This window comes from Hyaena hyaena, unplaced genomic scaffold (assembly GCF_003009895.1).
Source record: "Hyaena hyaena isolate Hyena2069 unplaced genomic scaffold, ASM300989v1 scaffold_32, whole genome shotgun sequence".
NCBI classification, from domain to species: domain Eukaryota; kingdom Metazoa; phylum Chordata; class Mammalia; order Carnivora; family Hyaenidae; genus Hyaena; species Hyaena hyaena.
Genome location: NW_024080663.1, coordinates 4,090,696 through 4,109,862, shown reverse-complemented (window position 1 = coordinate 4,109,862; position 19,167 = coordinate 4,090,696). Strand labels below are relative to the sequence as shown.

The 19,167-nt window shown below is 36.0% G+C and overlaps 1 long non-coding RNA gene across 2 annotated transcripts in view; it reads left to right on the top strand.

Annotated features, from left to right (window-relative positions):
* Positions 1-10,917, top strand: part of LOC120229461 — a 32,104-nt gene extending 21,187 nt beyond the window's left edge. For both annotated transcript variants that reach the window (XR_005527737.1, XR_005527736.1), the window contains exon 3: positions 10,808-10,917. This is a non-coding gene — a long non-coding RNA (uncharacterized LOC120229461). The remainder of the gene's footprint in view (positions 1-10,807) is intronic.
* Positions 10,918-19,167: the final 8,250 nt, after the last annotated feature.

The window sequence follows — 19,167 nt, the reverse complement described above, 5'->3', positions numbered from 1 at the left end:
TGAGGAAAACCAGAAAATTCCATCTGAATATTTCTTCTGTAGCTCTTACTGTATCCCACTATTTCCTTTTAACTTCAGCAATCTTTCCGTCAAATGCAGAGTACAGGAATCCGTGTATTGTCCTTTCTTTGTCAATTGGCCTATAGCTCAAAATACTGCTGGAGTTTATCCCATTTGAATTCTTAGTCATACAATAATCAAAACTTAAACTGTCATGTTCCTTTTGCTATTTTTTTCCCTGTCTTATTCTTAGGGTCATTTTAATTCCCTAGTTTCACTTTTAAACATTTTATGAGAGCTATCACCAAACTATGTGTTTAAGAATATGTCCCTGCAAACACTAACAATTTCACTCACTTTTTATAATCTACTTCACTATGATCTGATTACCCAATGTCAGTTTCTTCCGGTTCTACAGAAATTTGAGATGGTGGTATGATCACAGAGATAATGTGTGTTCACTTTTATTGAATAATTTGTAGTTTATACAGTGCATTTGGGTGGGGATGAAAAGGAGAAAAAGGATTGATTATTAAACAGTATGTATGCATGATCCTATTCATGACTCAACCATTAGGGTTTTGGCCTGAAGATGAAGGATAAAGGTCTTTGGAAGGGGTTGAGCATAATGTTACCAGGAGAAAGAGATCTCAAAAAAGAGACACGACACTGCCCCTCCGAATGGGGTCAATGAGGGAACAGCAACCATTTATAGCAGAAGACAAAATTAGAGTTCCTCACATCAAGATCAGTCATAAATAAAATTATTTTTCAGGAGACAAAGTTCATTTCTACATTTATAACCAATCCCTCATTGTGGCCATTTCTTCCTCAAGCCCATCAAAGCTGTTTGACTTAAATAACAACAATGTTTAATCTCACACTTCACGATCTTCCCTAGCTAGTAAGATTGGATCCTGCAGGTGTTAGAAGACCGGTGAGAAGATCCCACCAAAATATCTGTCACCAAACCAAACAGAAAAATTATAATTTCTTTGGTTTAAGGCTTTGTTTGCCTGTTAAAATGCAAATAGCCTTGTGGAAAATAATATTTTATTAATCGACTATATTTCAGTATTAATAACATTATCAGATCTTTACCTAAAAACAGGTATTAATTAATATACAGGTCTTAGAAGCCCTTGGCAGAGAATATCTCAGAGAAATGAAGAATATATCAAACTGGGGAAGGAATGTAGGGGGCGCAGAGGATAGTGTGAAAATTTTAACAATACAAAGTTAGTGACACTGAAAACTCATTTCTTTGCTTATCAATTATGCCTTGCACTGTCTCTACCTGAAGGTGAAACTATGGAACAGGTATCTATAAAACAATAAACACATATTGCTAAAATAAACAGTTCTCTGTGTGTACTCTCCAGTTGACTCAAAACTGAAGATGGGCACTAATTAATTACCATTTCCCCAGCATGGGACATTGTGCCCAGAGGTATGGAGCGCAAGGTGAAAATGCAGATTTCCCCATATCGTGGTGTTTACCAGGAATGCTGGGCTCCCTCTGTCTCCTAGTTCTTAGCCCCCTCCTATTTTCCACTGCAGATCAATGTATCATCAGATGACAGATTACTGATTAAACCAGTCTTAGAATCAGTTTAAGTCTGAGTCCTCTAAAGAAAGAATCTGCCATTTCAAAGGCTATGGGTCTCACTCTCTTTCTCCCCTCCCCAAACCATTTTAAACAACTGAGAACATAAAGTTCTTAGAACAATTCTGGAAGTAATTTGAATTATTCACAAAATAGTATGTCTATATACTATTTTTATGCTTTTCTTCCAACTCCATTGTTTTCTGTGCATGAAAATAAGAGGACTATTTTCTCCTTTGTTTCTCTTCTGACACTGCGTAATATTTTATATCAATAATACCATGCAAAATAAAATGCCATTTTAAAGTATCTGCATCAAATTAAGTGGTCTAAACCATCTGGTAAAGAGGATGAGCACTGCATTTATCTTTTTTATTTTATTTGTTTTTTTATTTCTGAGATAGAGACAGCGTGAACAGGGGAGGGTCAGAGAGAGAGGGAGACACAGAATCCGAAACAGGCTCCAGGCTCTGAGCTGGCTGTCAGCACAGAGCCCGACGCAGGGCTCGAACCCACGAACCGTGAGATCATGACCTGAGCCAAAGTCAGACGCTCAACTGACTAAGCCACCCGGGTGCCCTGAGCACTGCATTTATAAATCAAAACGGACCCAGTCCCAGCTCTGCCCTCTTGCAGCCTGTCTAGGACCCATGTCCACTTCTGTAAGATAAAGGGGCTGGACTCCTTAGCATCAGCAAAATTGTTCCATCTTATCTGCCAAGTCAGACCGGTTTGCGAGTTGGTCACCTGAACTTCTGGGTTAAAAAGGACTATGATTCCCAGTCCAATTCCACTGATCAGCAACATCAGCCAGGAGCAAAGTCAGGGGAAGTAGCAACACCCAGACTAGATTCAGTCATCCTGGAACCAGATGATCTTAAAATGCTCCTATTACTTCTGGAATCTTCATTCTCAACTACAGAATAATTTACTTTTGTTATTAAAAAAAAAACTATACACAGGTATAAAACTAAAAACTATCAATTTATTTTTTTAAAGAAAGCTGAAATTTGCCAATAAATTATATACTTAAGAGTAAAACAACTTGTCAATAGGGTTAAGCAACCTTTATTGTAGCCTGTATTGGAGCACACAGTGTATTTTCATAAAAATTTGCCTTAATATCCGCAAATTCTGCCCCATTGTTTTAAACTATTTTGTCAATCCCCAGTGCTTAAAACAAGAAAGTCATATAGTTCACAGTGCTGATGGCACTGTGATGAAGTAATGCCATCCGAAAAAAATATATTTATAGGATTTTAGAGTCCCATGTGTTTTCAAACAAACCATACTTTTCACCCAAAAGTACATGATAATTGTTAGGAATTGTGACAGGCAGTGTGTAAGTCTCATTTTATACCAGCATGTTCAATATGAAAGGACTATCATCTTGTGGTTCATACTAAATTAGGAAATCCCATGTGATCACACCATATCACAAGTTGGGAATGACTGTATGTGTAAGGACCTTAATTATTATTTTGTCTTTTTTTTCTTTAAGGGAGAGAAAAGTCTTTTCTTTTCCTTAATCGGCAATATACCCTGTAAATAATGTGTTCCCTTCACACTGAAAACCATTTAATTCCCTATTATCTCACTTCATTAGCCAAATGTCCTGTTTAGGCAAACTCTGAATATAAAGCACATTATAATGTAGTAGGAAAATAATATTTAGAAACAGCCTTTAACTGAAAAAGAAAAACCCAGCAAAACAAGTCAATGTAGATGATATGTATTCATTATATTCAGGCCATTTCAGAGATTTAACTCTGTTATGATTGACCTTGGAATCAACAGGGAGAAATTTCCACATGTTGTACTAAGTTAACAGTGAATTCTGACGCAGGCAAAAGTGAGAAAAGTTAGAAAATAATTCTCAGTAAAGATTTTGAATATATGTTAAGACCTTGGGCCAAACTAGAAGGGCTTTAAGGACGAAGAAAATCTGTGTATCACCACTGCGTATCTCTATCCACCACTGACCTCTCCCCAGCAAAATATCCTTTGAAATGTAGGGAAATATGAATAAGGAGTACATTTAACAGGACAAATAGTTACAAAGAAGAGCCTGCACTGTGTGTATAAAGAAAGGAGGCCATCCCCAAGGAAGTATGGGAGAGGCTATAGGCCCCAGGCAAACATAAACACTTTAGAGGTGTGTTAGCTTTTGCTGGCAAAGTCCTTCACCCTCTCAGATTTCCATTCTCAGTTCACTGCTCACTCACAAACATTAGGAGCCTTGTCCTAAAATAATGGGGCCTAATAAGACAGTCAACATAACATAAATGACACCTCATTGTCAAACTTGAGTGGTCCCCTTAACTAGGAACAGAGCCGCAAAGAACCTCTTTGCTCTGAAGCTCAGAGAATGAGAGATAGTAAATGTCAGGTAGGCCTTCCATATCCCACTTACTTCTCCTTCACACTAACTGAAGGAGATGTTTTAGCTCCTTTTCAGAGATAGAAAAAAAGATCACTGAAAACTACAAACCCACACATACAATGAAATGAACTTTCCATTCTTAGTACTGTCATAGATGATACTGTAGTATCATCATGATTGCGGCTCCTTCCTTCCTAGGCCTACTCTAAGCGAGGATTAACCCACTGACGTCAGACTTAGTCTTTTTTGTCCAATGACTAAGAATTGGAAGTGTCAAGGGGCACCTGGGTGGCTCAGTCGGCTAAACATCCAGCTCTTGACTTCAGCTGAGGTCATGATATCATGGTTCGTGGGTTCTGTGTTGCCATGGCCAAGCCTGTTGGATTCTCTCTCTCTCCCTCTCTCTCAGCCCCTTACCGACTTATGTGCTCTGTCTCTCAAAATAAATAAATACACTTAAAAAAGAAGAAAGAAGCGCAAGTGTCAAGTACCACTTCTGAGATTATTTAAAAGTCACATCATTTCTCTTTTTCTCCGTTGATGGGCCTGGCAAAGTGTTGCCAGAAAAAAAAAAATACGACATGCAGTTAAATTTGAACTACAAAACAACAAATAACTTTTTTGGTATATGTATGTGCCAAATATTGCATGAGACACACTTACACTAAAAAGAAAATTATTCAGGGGCGCCTGGGTGGCTCAGTCGGTTAAGCAGCCAACTTCAGCTCAGGTCATGATCTCGCAGTTCATGAGTTCGAGCCCTGCGTTGGGCTCTGTGCTGACAGCTCAGAGCCTGGAGCCCACCTCAGATTCTGTGTCTCCTTCTCTCTCTGCCCTTCCCCTGATCACGCTCTGTCTCTCTGTCTTCTGTCTCTCAAAAATAAACATTTAAAAAAAAGAAAATTATTTGTTTATCAAAAATTCAAAGTTAACTGGATGTTTTATATTTTTATTTGCTACATTTGGAAATCCTTATCCTTCAGGATCCCAGGAAGCAGTTTCTCTATGGGTCTGTGTTCCAAAATAAAGAGCAGGTGCAATAAGCCCTCAGTGGACTTGCAGCCCACCTGAAATGCAAGCAAGCTTTGTGGTCTCAAGCCACAGAGAGCTGGAGGTCACTGTTTCTGTAGTGCAATCTAAAGAAATATGACTGATAAAATCACCATAAATTCCTCACTAAGATACAATGAAGCCCTTAACTAAGAGAAGCTAGAGAATGTCCCTCTAGTTCTACTTTGAATCCTTCCTATGCCACTCTTCACATCAGCTTCTACGTCCACTGCTGATCTACACTGCTCCAGTCTGATGCTCTTCCTTGTTCGGTTTGGCCACTTCTTTTTATCAGAGATCCTTGTTAATGACAGCTCTCAGTTGTCCTGACTGCAACTACTATGAAGATAGTCTCCACGGCATAGAGGTTTTACTTCCCTGACTATATGCATTTCATTGAGGGCATTCCTAATACTTTACTAATGTCAATCAGTCCCTAGTTGCCATTGCAGAAACTGGGTACAAATTCTGGAAATGCTAGAAAATGTGCATGATCTTTGCAGAAATATTCACTACAAAACGTATCCTGGTTATGTAACTGTAGTCTCCCGCCTGGTGGTTGAATCCCACTAGACAGAGAACCAGGGGCTGGCTTCACTGTGATGAACAGAGCAGGGGTGATAATTGGCCTCATGGAGCTTACAGTCTAGTGGGTTAGAGAATGCACATACTTCCCTTATTTAGGAAAAAGAAATACATTAAGTAAGGTTTGGCTATTTTCTCCTTCTCTTTAACCATCATACCTCCCAATTTACTCACATGCTCTCTTACTTTCAGATTTATATCTATAATTAATTCTCAAACATCCCTGTATCTGTAGCAGCTGCTGGTTAAACTTTTTATCTTCTGCTAATATGAGCTTTGTAATTTAATTTTTTAATGCCCCTTTAAGTAAAATTTATAATTGGTTCCCTTAGGGAATATACCATATTTTATTCTTGTATGTGTTAATTCAAATAAAGCACTCTGCCAAATGCTCACTTTTAGTGGATGCAGGGCAGGAGGAAGGTGCAGTTTAAAAAAAAAAAAAGAAAAGGAAAAGACACAATCTCTACCCTCAAATAGCTTGCTTATAATCTCCCAGAAAGAATTAAAACCAGCACCTCCAAAATAGTTCATTAACTATACATGGCACAAATAGTAAATGTTAAGAAAATGATTAAAGTAATAAGAGCTACAAGATTTCAGAGAATTAAGAGCCGTCCATGGGCCCGAAAACTCAGGAGGTGGGAACTAAATGTGGCCATGAAGGATAAGTAAGAGTTTCATTGGGCATAGAGGAAGAGGAGAGCCTCTTAGGCAGGAAATATGGCAAAAGAACTGAGGTGAGAAGCAGCAGGGAGGAACTTTCTAGGAATGGTGAAGAGTCCCTTCCACAGCTATCCTTGGGGCAACTTGTGGCAGATCTAGAACACCAGACTCAAGAGTTTACATTTTAATGACAATGGATATGAATAAAAGTTTTGAACCAAACAATAATATAGTAAATTCTAATTTGCCTCTTCTTAACAATTATATTTGTGGCCTTTATTATTTTATAAGATAACATATTTTAGGATCTGTATGGGGGGTATATGTGTGTTTGCATAGAGCTATGTGACTGTTTAGCCATTCATGGCCCTTAGACTGGTTTCTATTCAAAACTACATTTTCCTCTCCTGGATTTGCAAAGGCAGAATTTACTCATGATACATATTTTAATTGCAAGTGACCAAAAAAACCAACTTGAAGTGCTTACAGAAATAGATAAAATTTTGGGGAGAGTAATCAAATATCCCATGGAATCCAAGAAAAATCTCAGGCACAGAAAGTTTAATAATGCAGCAGGGCTTAGGTACTACCAGAGCCACCAGGGAATAGAAGACTATTTCTAGTCAATATACCTTTTTAGTCATCTTTCCATTTCTCTTCTCCTTGTGTAAACCAGTTGGTTCAATTCATGACATAAAATTGGCCACTGAAGGAGCTCTCGGGTTAATTTACATTTTACATATTTAATTACAAGAGAGATTGCCAAAACTCCCACCCTAAAATTCAAAATTTACTAAGTAAAATAAGTCAGAGAAAGGCAAATATCACATGATTCACTTATATGTGGAATCTAAAAAACAAAACAAATGAACAAACAAACAAAAAGCCAAAACAGACTTATAAATACAGAGAACAAATTGATAGGGGACAGAGGGGAAGGGAGTGTCAGATGGGCAAGATGGGTGAAGAGGAGTGGGAGGTACAGCTTTCCAGTTATGGAATACATAAGTCATAGAGACAAAAGGTACAGCATAAGGAATATAATCAATAGTATTGTAATAGCATGGTATGGTGACAGATGGTAGCTATACTTATTGTAAGCACAGCATAACATATAGACTTGACAAATACACTGTGTCCCTGAAACTAATGTAACATTGTATGTCAGCTATGCTTCAGTAAATAAATAAGTAATTCAAAAACTCAAAATTTCAGGGAAGAGGTTCAGTGGCCCAGTTTAGATAAGATTCTAACTATTGAGTCAATCAACTGTGGCACCCAAGGCCAATGTCATATTGTATAAAATGGTCATTCCCATAAACAACATGGATGCCAAGAGGATGTGTCCCTAGAAAAACTGGAGATAGGCCACACACAAAAAAAGATGTATTGTACACAGAAGTGACAATTACAATCATCTTTTACACAGAGAAAATGTATAACTTTAACTAAAAGGACACCTACTACACAGGAATGCTAAACAAAACAGAGCAAATTTAGACAATTCTGATAGCCCACCAGAGTCTCACAGACCTGCTACACTACATTTAAGGGCCTGGGTTCCATCTCTAATAGGAAGAGAACAAAGAAAACCTAGGAAATAGGACCCTGATGGAGAGGAATAAATAGCTTATGAATAAATAGCTCTGAATAAATATGGGTGTGGCCAATAGTTGCTGAAAACTAGAAAGGTCCCCTTAAAATGGCTCTAGCTACTTATTCACTGGTCAGTCTGAGCAGGTACTATAATTGCCCTTGTAATCTGCAAAATGCATATGGTAACATCAGCTATGACTACACAAGGTTTGCAGCCATTGCAGAACTGGTTCTTGTAACAGGATACATGGGAAAGAACAGTGTTGAGAATATTACAAATGGGTTTTAAGGTCTTTTCAAACTATCATTAGGATTTATCTTTAAACTGGAGTTTTGAGAAAATGTATCATCAGGAATTTGAAATGCAAAATGTTAAGTTTCTATATGTACCTATTTGCAAGTACTATGCAATCTTGCGCTAAACATTTTAGTTTACTGCAATGTGCGTTTCAAGAGAAATATAAACTCTAAAAGTAAGACCCCTCTATAAAACTTCTTTGTCTGCCAATCCTCTTCTCCCCATGCTCTACCTCATCACCTCTATCTAGCAATTATGCCTAGAATATTTCCTTGACCCAAGAATTGTTCAATTAATACTTATTGGTATACTCATGACATAAAATACTATAGAATCCTCAGATGGTTGTATGCAAGATAGATTGGGTAGTAGATAGATAAAAAGACTAAATATGGCACAATAAATTTGGCATGGCTTATTAGCCTACAGACACACTCTACAGAATGATGGCAATGGATATGAACAAAAAGAATTTTTTTCAAAATATTAGGAAAAAAGCAATTGATAGGATTTAGAAATTGGAAAATAAATAAAAATAAATTGGTAAAGGGCAATGTGAGTTTTTAAACGAGAAAAATTATGGAGTTAGATAAATCTGGAGGGGGATTTGAGAAAAGGATAAGTTTTAGGAGATAAATATTTAGATGAAAATATCTAATAATATTTTATTATTTATGGTCATAACATCTTCCAAAATAAAGCTACCTATTGAACATGCTAAGTATTGAACATAGGATTGAGTCCAGGCAAATTATCATCTGAGATGATAAAGTCATAAGGTCTTATGCTTAAAAACCTTGAAGCAAACTGTATCGATACAATACTGTCACCATCCCTTAAATTTACATATGCAAATGGCATTGGTAAAAGTTCCATGTGTAACTCATAATCTACTATAATAAACAGACCTACAGTGGGTCTAGAAGAAAGAAACTGGAATTGAAGTTCATGGTTTGGATTCTTATCTCTGCCACTAAATGACTAAGTGTTGTTGAGCAAGTCACATATCCTTGCTAGATTCATTGTCCATCTATAAAAAGAGGATGTTTGCATAGATGTTCTCTAAGTTTCCTTCCAGTTCTAAAATTCTAAGATTCCATTCTCTATCTGGACTTGTAGACTTGGCTCTTAAGTTTTGCCATTCTGTGTTTTCACTTAATAAAAGGTTGTTGATTCTGACACTTAGAGGTATTATAGAACTAGAATTCAATTCATAAGCAGAATAAACAACTCCAGTAGGGATGGTCTAGTAATTATCTTTTTGCCTACAGTAATCCAAAATGGCCATCGATGTGAGCTAGTCTGTCAGAAGTATAGTAATAGATGATTTTGCAATGTATCTTAATGTTTTACCTACAGTAGTCTATGTTGGTATGACAGTCCTATCCCCCATGAGACAAATGCCAATATCTGGAGATAGTTTTGGTTGTCACAACTGGGAAGGGGGTGCCACTAGCGTCTTGGTGGGGTAGAGGCAAGGGATTCTGCTAAAAATCCTATAACACACAGGAGAACCCCTCCCTACCTGCAATGAAAAATTATCCCCCAAAATGGCAGTAGTGTTGAGCTTGAGAAATCATTTCTCTTTTCCACCTTTCCTAAATCCATTACAAATGAGCAGAAACATCATACAATATAGCCATTTCACGGATATCCTATTCACACAGTCTTTTCACATTTCCAGTCTTGCAAGGTTGAAGGCACACAACTCTGTTTCCTTATTCTCTGAAAGGTGAAGAGGGAAATACTTAAGAAATGGGACTGCAAGATGACTTTACAGTTGTGTTTACACCCACAAACTAAGGGATTAAATTATATTTGCAAAAGAAGTTTAGTTATCATAAAACAATAGGCTTTTTTTTTTTCTCTACTGCATTTTTCACTTTTGAACAGGTTATTTTGGCAAACAGAAACTAAGACTTGTAGGGGAAGCTAATGAATTTATTCAGGAAGCACAATGTGAAATTAGTGGCAGGGTTTTAAAAAATTAACTCTTTTAGACAAAGCTTATAAAAACTGATTAACACCCTAGTAGTGACTATTGAAAAATCATGCTTTCACATCTTTTAGAAAACTGCTTTAAATTATTATGAAAGCTTACACATATTCTGAATGAACATACTACTTAAGTATTTCTGTGTTCTTTTTTGTCCTAATGTTCCATTTTCAGTTTCTTCACATTTGATTCACAATTATATTATCTGGCAAACAGAAACAGTGTGCAATAGCAAACTTCAGCTGGTGTTACGGCGATCTGTGTTACCTGGCTCCATTTGTCATTTTCTTTCTTCCCTTTTTTTGTTATTATTTATTGGCATTTTGCCTGTGGCAAGACACAGATTTTAAATGTGGACTTCATGATGTTGTGAGTCAATCTAGATAAGGTGAAGTATCTCAAGGGCAGCACAAATGATAAGTATTTCTGAATTTTAATTTTAGGGATTTTAGCATACATATGCAATGGAGGTTTATTTATTGAATTTGAAAAATTAATTCCTTACAGCCTTGAGTGTATTTTGCTTTGTCTGCCCCTGGGTTTGTACATATTGGTGTTTTTTTCCTTTTTAATATTTCAACAGGTGAGGTTAGCAAGACAGCTGATGATGCTGTTTTACACCTACAGGTCTTACGAAACCAGGACTGCATCCAGAAGCGGAAAAAACAACTTTGGGGGATGGTTTAATAATTGCCTGTGGTAGGACTTGTCTCACATTCATTAAAAAGTCTAGGTAAGGCTGCTTTCTTGATCTTCATTTCTTTTCAGTTGCCAAGCAAACAAACAAACAAAACTTCTTTCCTGAAAGCTCTTTAGTTATCTAACCTCAAATATCTCTGACTAGGGTGGAAGTTACACATCTCAAACATCTCCATGTTTAGAAGTTAGAACTTGGCAGACATTTGCTGGAATGCTTGACTAGTCTGCTTTTCTTGCTTTTGAAAGCAGTTAAAGTAGTCTAGAATTTTAACCTTTATATAATATCATCATAATAGAGTTTTCAGTCTTAAAAATACTTTTGTGTTCTTTCTTTGGTGAATAAGAAATACCACGTTGTCTAATTATCTTTGATGTAGGAAATGACTGGAGAACAATTAATATAAAGATCATGATTTTTATTATGTAGGAAATGATAAGAGAATAGTAAAGTTCTCTAGTTTATACTTACAGATATTTGAACTTACCTATCTTCTTTTCTCATTTAGTGTTATTACTAAATCTGAACTTAGTCTTGTAAAAGTGATAATATATACAAAGCCTACAGAAATGTATCTTGTATAGAAAGTAGACAGCAAGTATTCACTATTGCCTGTCAAGGAAATGCCCATAAGAATTGTTGGTAGGCGTCTAAATGTGGAGGTAAGTAATAAGCAGATATTGACTTCTGTTGAGATCAATATCAAGATTTGTTGACCCAAAGAGGTTAAAATTGACTGAAGAGTGAGACAATAAATCTTCTTATGGACTAGAAAGCAGAAGTCAATATATATATTATTATAAACATTTTTCTTTTACTGTAGATGATAGGGGTGGAGTCATTTTAAGATCTTAAATGCATATAGCCACGTGTTGTTTATACCATAGTGGTGGCCAATGTAGGCTCCTTGGCTTACTAAACATGTGTTTACTCAAATGACATCAATAACATTCCTAGATCATTGTTCAGGATGTCAACCATTCTTCTTCCTGTATTTTAGGTCCTCTTACCCTGATTAATTTCAAACTGAAACGTAGAATGCTCAAACTTGTATGAAGAAATTTTGTCCGAAAGGGGGAAAAAAGCAGAAAAGATATTTAAACTTTTTTTCTCTGAAGTGTAGAGCTCTCCAGGTCTCTGATTACTGCTTCCACTGTGTGTGTATATAAGTGCACATGTTTTGTGGACACATGCACATGTTCTAGAGACCTCCTTCCAGGTTGCCCATTGCTAAGATGACTCTGCTCTTCAAATGAGATCTTATATTTACCAGATGATTTTAAAAGCAGGTCAAGATAAAGACACTTTTTTAAAAAAGTATATTTAAAATTAAGTTTTCTGAAATGACAAAATAATGCAAATGGGGTGTTACCAGGTCATGTTTTAGTTTGTCTATTCATACCAACCATCCATTCACACATAAGCCAAATAGAGATTTTATATTACCATAGTTGAGAGAAGTGGAAATGGAAAACAATTCTCCATTGTTCCAAAGAGCTCTCACGTTGATAAGAAATCAAACTCTGTACATCCAAACTGAACAGGGCGTGCTGGGTTACTCTAAGTCTCTGTTTGATTAGGAGCTTTGCCTGAACTGAGGTCTGTACACATGGATCATGAATGCATGAAATCCTGGAGGAATATTTGGCCAGGACATTGATGTTACAGACTACTAACCCAAAATTCTTTCATGTGATATGAACCTACCCTCATCCCTCCATCTTCAGCCTCCAGGTAATAACAAAGGAAAAACTCAGAAAGTATCTTTCCTTTCTAACCACCTCCCAAAAGATGGCACTTCACAAGGAAGAGTCAAATCCATAAATGTTCCATAATCTGCAAGTTAGGGATGAAACATGAGAGATGCCTTCAATGTCTCACGCTATGGGATGCCTCCAATTCCTCAATACACCCCATTGTGCCTCATGACTGGAGAAAGCTCTGCACATCCCATTTCCTCCTTTAACTGTGAATTTCCTCGCTTCTATGGGTTTAGATTTTAATGGCTGAATTACATTTACATCTATTTGTGCATTTGCCATCAACCGCCAAGTTCCTGCCTAAAGCTTTTACCAACTTTGAGAACAAATTTCTCATAAACAACCTCATTTAGTTTATCTATATAAATTCACAGAGTTCTTAACTCCTAGGAAGGTCCAAGACACCTCACTGTACTAAATGGCAGATCTTCTTAGATGTCTATTGGTTTTACGTGCTTTACAATGAATCATAGCTCAAGACAAATCAGTAATTTGGCTGAAATGATTCCAAAACCACTGGAAATGTGGCAAAATGTTGGTTAGCCATATAAGTCTTCGAATTCGTGGTCTCTAGTAAGAAGGAAATAGTTCTATAATGAAAACACACCCAAATGGTACTGAAGAGCCATCTAATAAAATAGTTTATTGATAATACTATAGAAACACACCCAGGTTCATGCACCAAAATGTCTACATTTTTACCATAAACATCAGAAAGTACAACATGAGACAAGCATGTAGTTTGGGCATAGCTCTGGGTTACCACCCCCACAAAAAAAATTATGTTTTTAATCTGACAAACCCTGTTATACAAATTCTGTGTATCTCCATATATATGTGAATTTTTGACAAAAATTAAGAAATTCCATTTTGACTCCTTACTACTTGTGATTGCCATGATAATATTCTGTACATATAGATGAAAAAGATGACATAACCTAAACCCTTGTCTTCTTGTAGTGATAGGTTTACAGGAGCCCCTGAACTTTCTCACTTAGTCTGTTTAGCAACTTAGGTGGGGTAACAGATGGCCTTAAGTTGATGAAGGTCATAGATATTCAGGTTATGAGAACAACTTTTTTTAAGTTTTGATGCCCATTAGATGATGACTATGAATATGGCTCTGCATAACCCATTTGGTCACTAGAAATGATTCATTCAATATGCTAGCCAATATCTGTTCATACTCAGTTTTGACTACGAAATTATCTGCCATAACTGCTTCGGATGATAAAACTGTTTCATTGGTAGATGAACAATTTTTTTAACTTGGAAGCTTAGAATTAATTACAGATATATTTAAGAGAATCAAAGACATAGTGTTAATATTTATGTCTTAAGGAAGCATGATTAACTTTTCAGTATTTATAATGTTTAAGATATTTTAGTTTATTAGAGAACAGGTAAAATTTGTGATTCACCTTAAAATGTGTAATTAAGCAATTGATTTGGGCCTGTGAATTTAAGTAGAAATTTAATTTAGTTTATACAGTAATTACAGTAAGTATACGAAGTTAAGTATTGAAATTTAAGAGAACTTGAGGTTCATAATATTTCTAGGTTTAATTTATTAGAGCCATTAGAGGTATTTTAAGTATTCTGGAAAGTTTGTTTTTAATCACACAGTTGAAGTATCTAAATAAGAAGTCACATATATTTAATTTATAAATTTAGTTTAAAACGTTTGAAGGAGTTTAATTACCTTAGTTTGTACATGGGTCTAAACATTAATCAAAGGCTTCATAAAAGTGATTGCTAAATTTGCTAGACTTACAGATACAAGATTATGGAAGAGCTAAGTTTTCAAATTTTTACAACTAATAATTCAAATATATTTTTAACTAAACTCAACCTTTGAATAATCTTTCCTGAACACAAAATCTGCCCTTGAAATTATTGTCATTCATAAGGGAAAACAGGCATGTAAGAAGCAAAACACTGACATTGACAAAGGTGTCATGTAAGATAAAGAAGTATTAAATTATTGTACTAGTAAAGACCTCCTACAACTACTGTCCTACCGCAAATGTCTTCAAATACTCTCAACTTCTGGCAAGTTTGATAGTATTAGTACTGAGAACCAGAACAGAGCAGTGGTCACAAACTCAGGCCCTGGGGTCAGACCCATGTGGTTTGTCCCCATGTTGTGCTATGGACTAGCTATGAGATTGTGGGTGAGTGCTGAACTTTTTAAGATGCATTTTCCTTATTTGAAAACTGGAGGTATCAATAGTACACTGTCATAAATTATTGAGAGACTTGAATGAGATAATGCTTACAAGTACTCAGCAGAGTACGTGGCATCAAGATAAATGCTATATCAATGTTAATTAGTGCTAAGAAGAGGAGGAATCTTTTCCATCAGGAACTACTCTCAGCTTGGTTTTTAAACAGAGACCCTTAGAAATAAGACATGGTAATTGCAAATCCAGTGAAATCCTTTCTAGAAAGTTATTCACCTGGTAGTAGATAGAGAGAGGAAAGAACAGTTTTTTGTTTTTTGTTTTTTTTTCTGGTGAATAGAAACCACAACAATCAAGAATTAGGAAGGATATTATTTGTCAACAATAAGCAACTCTTATTTGTCTTCTGATAAAAACACTTACCTATTCACTCGCAAAGGAATTATAGTTTATGCACCCAACAAGTTTATGACCTATTTAGTTTAGCCCCTGCCTAAGTGTACTATTATAAAGTGAAGCAAGAAAAAGATCATATCAGAACTCAAAACTGTACATTTAAAAATATTTAATGCTGAACTTTTTATAATTATAGGGAAAAAATGGGAACCAACCTACATTTATAATAATAACTAATTTATTAAATAAAAGATAATATATCTATAAATGGATATGCTATTCAGCCATTAAGATTAATTATGGAGGAGTGCCTGGGTGGCTCAGTCAGTTGAGCATCCAACTTCATCTCAGGTTGTGATCTAGAGGTTCACAAGTTCAGGCCCCACATTTGGGGTCCATCCTGACAGCTCGGAGCCTAGAGCCTGCTTCAGATTCTGTGTCTCCTTCTCTCTCTGTCCTTCCCCTGCTTGTGTTCTCTCTCTCTGTCTCTCTCTCTCTCTCTCTCTTTCCTCCTCAAAAATAAAACATTAAAAAAGATTAATTATGGAAATGCATATTATCAGGGAAATGCATTTAGAATATACTGATAAGTGAATTTTATAAGCAAGTTGCAAAGCAATATATATATAACAGTTTATTTTTGGTTTAAAAAAAGAGGGGGGACTATCCTGTTTTACTTCTGTATGTTATATATATCTGTAAAATATATAAATACATAGAAACAATCTAGATAGCTATATATGGCTATATGCATTATTGGCAAAGATTTTAATATTCATGTCAGAGTTTGTGGAAAAAGGTCTTTCCTACATTATTTGCTAATAAAAGAATTACTACAACCAACCAGAAAAGTAATAGAACAGTTTCCACTGAACTGTTAAATGAGGAATCCTACTTTTGGGACTTGAAATAAATAAAAGTACTAGCATGTACAGACATATATTTTGAGCCTCTTTTTATGTTGACTAAATGGGGGAACAATATACATACTCGTTAGTTATACCATAGAAATAATGCTGTGAAACTTCCATGGGTATGTCATAAAAGATACTGAATCTTCCGCTCTGTTGGGTTACTAACCCAAGGGAAAGCCAACACCAGGTCATGAGGATACTCAAAAAACCAGATGTAGAAGTCAACATGTAAAGAAATAGAAACCTCCTTCCAACAGCCAGCAAGGAATGGAGGTGTCCAGCCCACAGCCAGCTGCTTTGGAAACAGATCCGCCTAACTGAGTCAAGCCTCCAGATGACTGCAGACCCAGCCAGAACCTTGACTGCAGACTCATGAGAAACTCTAAGCCAGAATGACCCAACTAAGCTACTCCCAGCTTTCTGACACTCGGAAACTGTGAGATAATAATTGTTATTTTAAGCCTCTTTAGAAATTGTGCACAGTCATATAAACATTATGGTTTCTAATTGAAAAAGAATGGTTTAGATAAATATGTTATACTGCTAATTGAAAAAGAATGATTTAGATATATACAGAGGTATGTATATTAACATGTTTAAATTTAACTATAATAGTATCAAAAATACAATTATAGAATAATGCATATAGTACAATTCAATGTTTGTTTAAAAAAATCTAAAGTTATATACCTTTTGTCTATATTTGTTTGAGTGTAGAGGAAAGCACCAAATGATTCATACCGAACTACTCAGATTGGTTACCTCAGCAATGTGTGAAAGAAAAGATTATAACCTTTTTCTTAATATACCTTAGTACTATTTCCATCATATGACAATGATGTGCTACTTTTACAATTTTAAAAAATATAATAAACTAAAAAAAGTCAGAGGAAATATCAGTAGCTGTATCTGGGTACTAGGATTTAAAAAAATTTTTTTAATCACGGTTTCTTTCTTTCTGTGTCTAAGTTTTACAATGGCCATAAATGAATTAGTTAAATGAATTTAGTTTTAAATAAATTTTAAAAATCAAAAGTCAACTATAAAAGAACTTTGAAATGTAAACAACAAGCCATTGTAGACAGTGAAGCTTCACCTCACCAACCTGACCGTAATGTTTGCTCACAGTAACATTTAAAATGTGAAACTCATCAGATGCTTTCCATCAGAAGAATGCTAAGTGTTTCTAGTCTATGAAATGATTAATATTTAAAGCATTCTTTATTTCTGAAGTGGGCTTGATGAGGAAGACAGTCAAGTACTATCCCTGGGAAACACAGTCACAGCAAAATGAAAAGGATCGCCCAGGGTTGTCCAGTAAACGGGCAACAGGACACCTCTCTCCACATCTGGGCCAGTCAGTTGACATCTTGTTCCTACCAACACAACTGGTACCATTGAAAGAACTATTTGTACACTTAAACATTTCTGGAATAAAACAAACTGACACACAAACACAAAACCTCATTGTTTGGCCACTTTATATCAGGAAAATTTTTTGTAGTTATAGCCAACAACATGCACAAGGTCCAACAGACATCACTTGGATGACAGGCTGATGAGCCAGAATTCTGCTTAATCCACGGCAAACCACAGTTTTCACCTAGCAAACCACATGATGTGACTTAGCTGTCTCGTGTTTCTATTTTCTCTCTGCCTGGGCAAAATTAGATTCTAGTCAACTTAATGCATCAAACTGAACTTTAAAGATATAAGTATCCTTGCATTTCTTAAATGAAAGATTTGTTTTGAAGAAGCTAAGAGGAAAGAATCATCAACCTTGATCATCTCTTCTGAGCCAAAATGTTTAACTCACAGCAGTAGCCATTAAAGGAAGACATGACTAAGAAGGAAATGCATACATCCCGATCTCACTCTAAAAATGTGCTTGATATATCATGTCCCTAACAAATAAATATACCTTTAATGAAACTCTCTATTTTTTTTCTAAAGATAAAAAGAAATCTGCTTTATTTTTCCTTTTTAATGGGTTCATCATTGCTGAGACTGATTCAGACTCATGTTCTCCTTAGATTTCAGATGACAAATCACTTCCATATTTGTGATCTGCTTAACTCTCATAATAACATTTTAAAGTCAGTTATCAGTCCTCTTTCAGAAAGGCAACAGATCAAGTGCAAAGCAGCTGAGGCACTCCATGGTATTGACAGGACTCAAAACTAGGTCCTCTCTCATTCTCTAAATGTTACATACTTTTTCTCCTCTACATCTGCCTTCCATGCTCCTGCCTCTGTTGCAGGCTTTGAATGCTTCACAAGAATACCTTAGCCCCACTGCACTTCTAAACACCACTCCCAAAGCCTAAAGTGGAAAAGCCAACACATCAGAATTCATGATTCTAATAAACATTGAGCTATAACACTGATTATTGGCAACCTGCCCACACCTTTGATATGTAAGCAATTATTCAGTCTACACCCATTACCTAAGAGAGGGGCTCATGGGGAACTGGTGACTCATTCCAAGACGAGTTTGGGCAAATAGAAAGGCCGAGGAAGCACCTGCACATAATAATCAGGAGGTATTGACTTCTGCTGTGGTCAGGAACAAGATTTATTAACCTAAGAGATAAATATTGACTGAAAATTTGGACAGTTCCTCTTTTTCTTCCTAGTGATCTGGTAAATTACTCAGGCTGCCATTCAGACGCTAAAAACTTAAGAGTTTTCCTCCAGTTTTATGTCCATCTTTAGCTATAGACCTCCTGGGGGATGAAAATTTTCAAGCCATATTTTAGAGAGATATTTAAAATCCTGCTAATTATTGCTTCATATTTATCTATTCTAAGACTTGCTGGCCAGAAGCCTTTTATTATACACCAATAGGTTTTCACATCCTTGGGGCTTTTTTCTATGGTCGTCAGTGTCTGGCTGTGAGCCCAAATTTCTATTCATCTCATATGATAGCTTCTCTTCTTCCCCTCTCTAGTTTTCTCTCATCCTTAAGAAGTGGTTTGCCTCCTGTGGAAACCCCTCCTAGGCCTGCAAATTGTGCAAGTGATGCCTTGGGAAAGTTG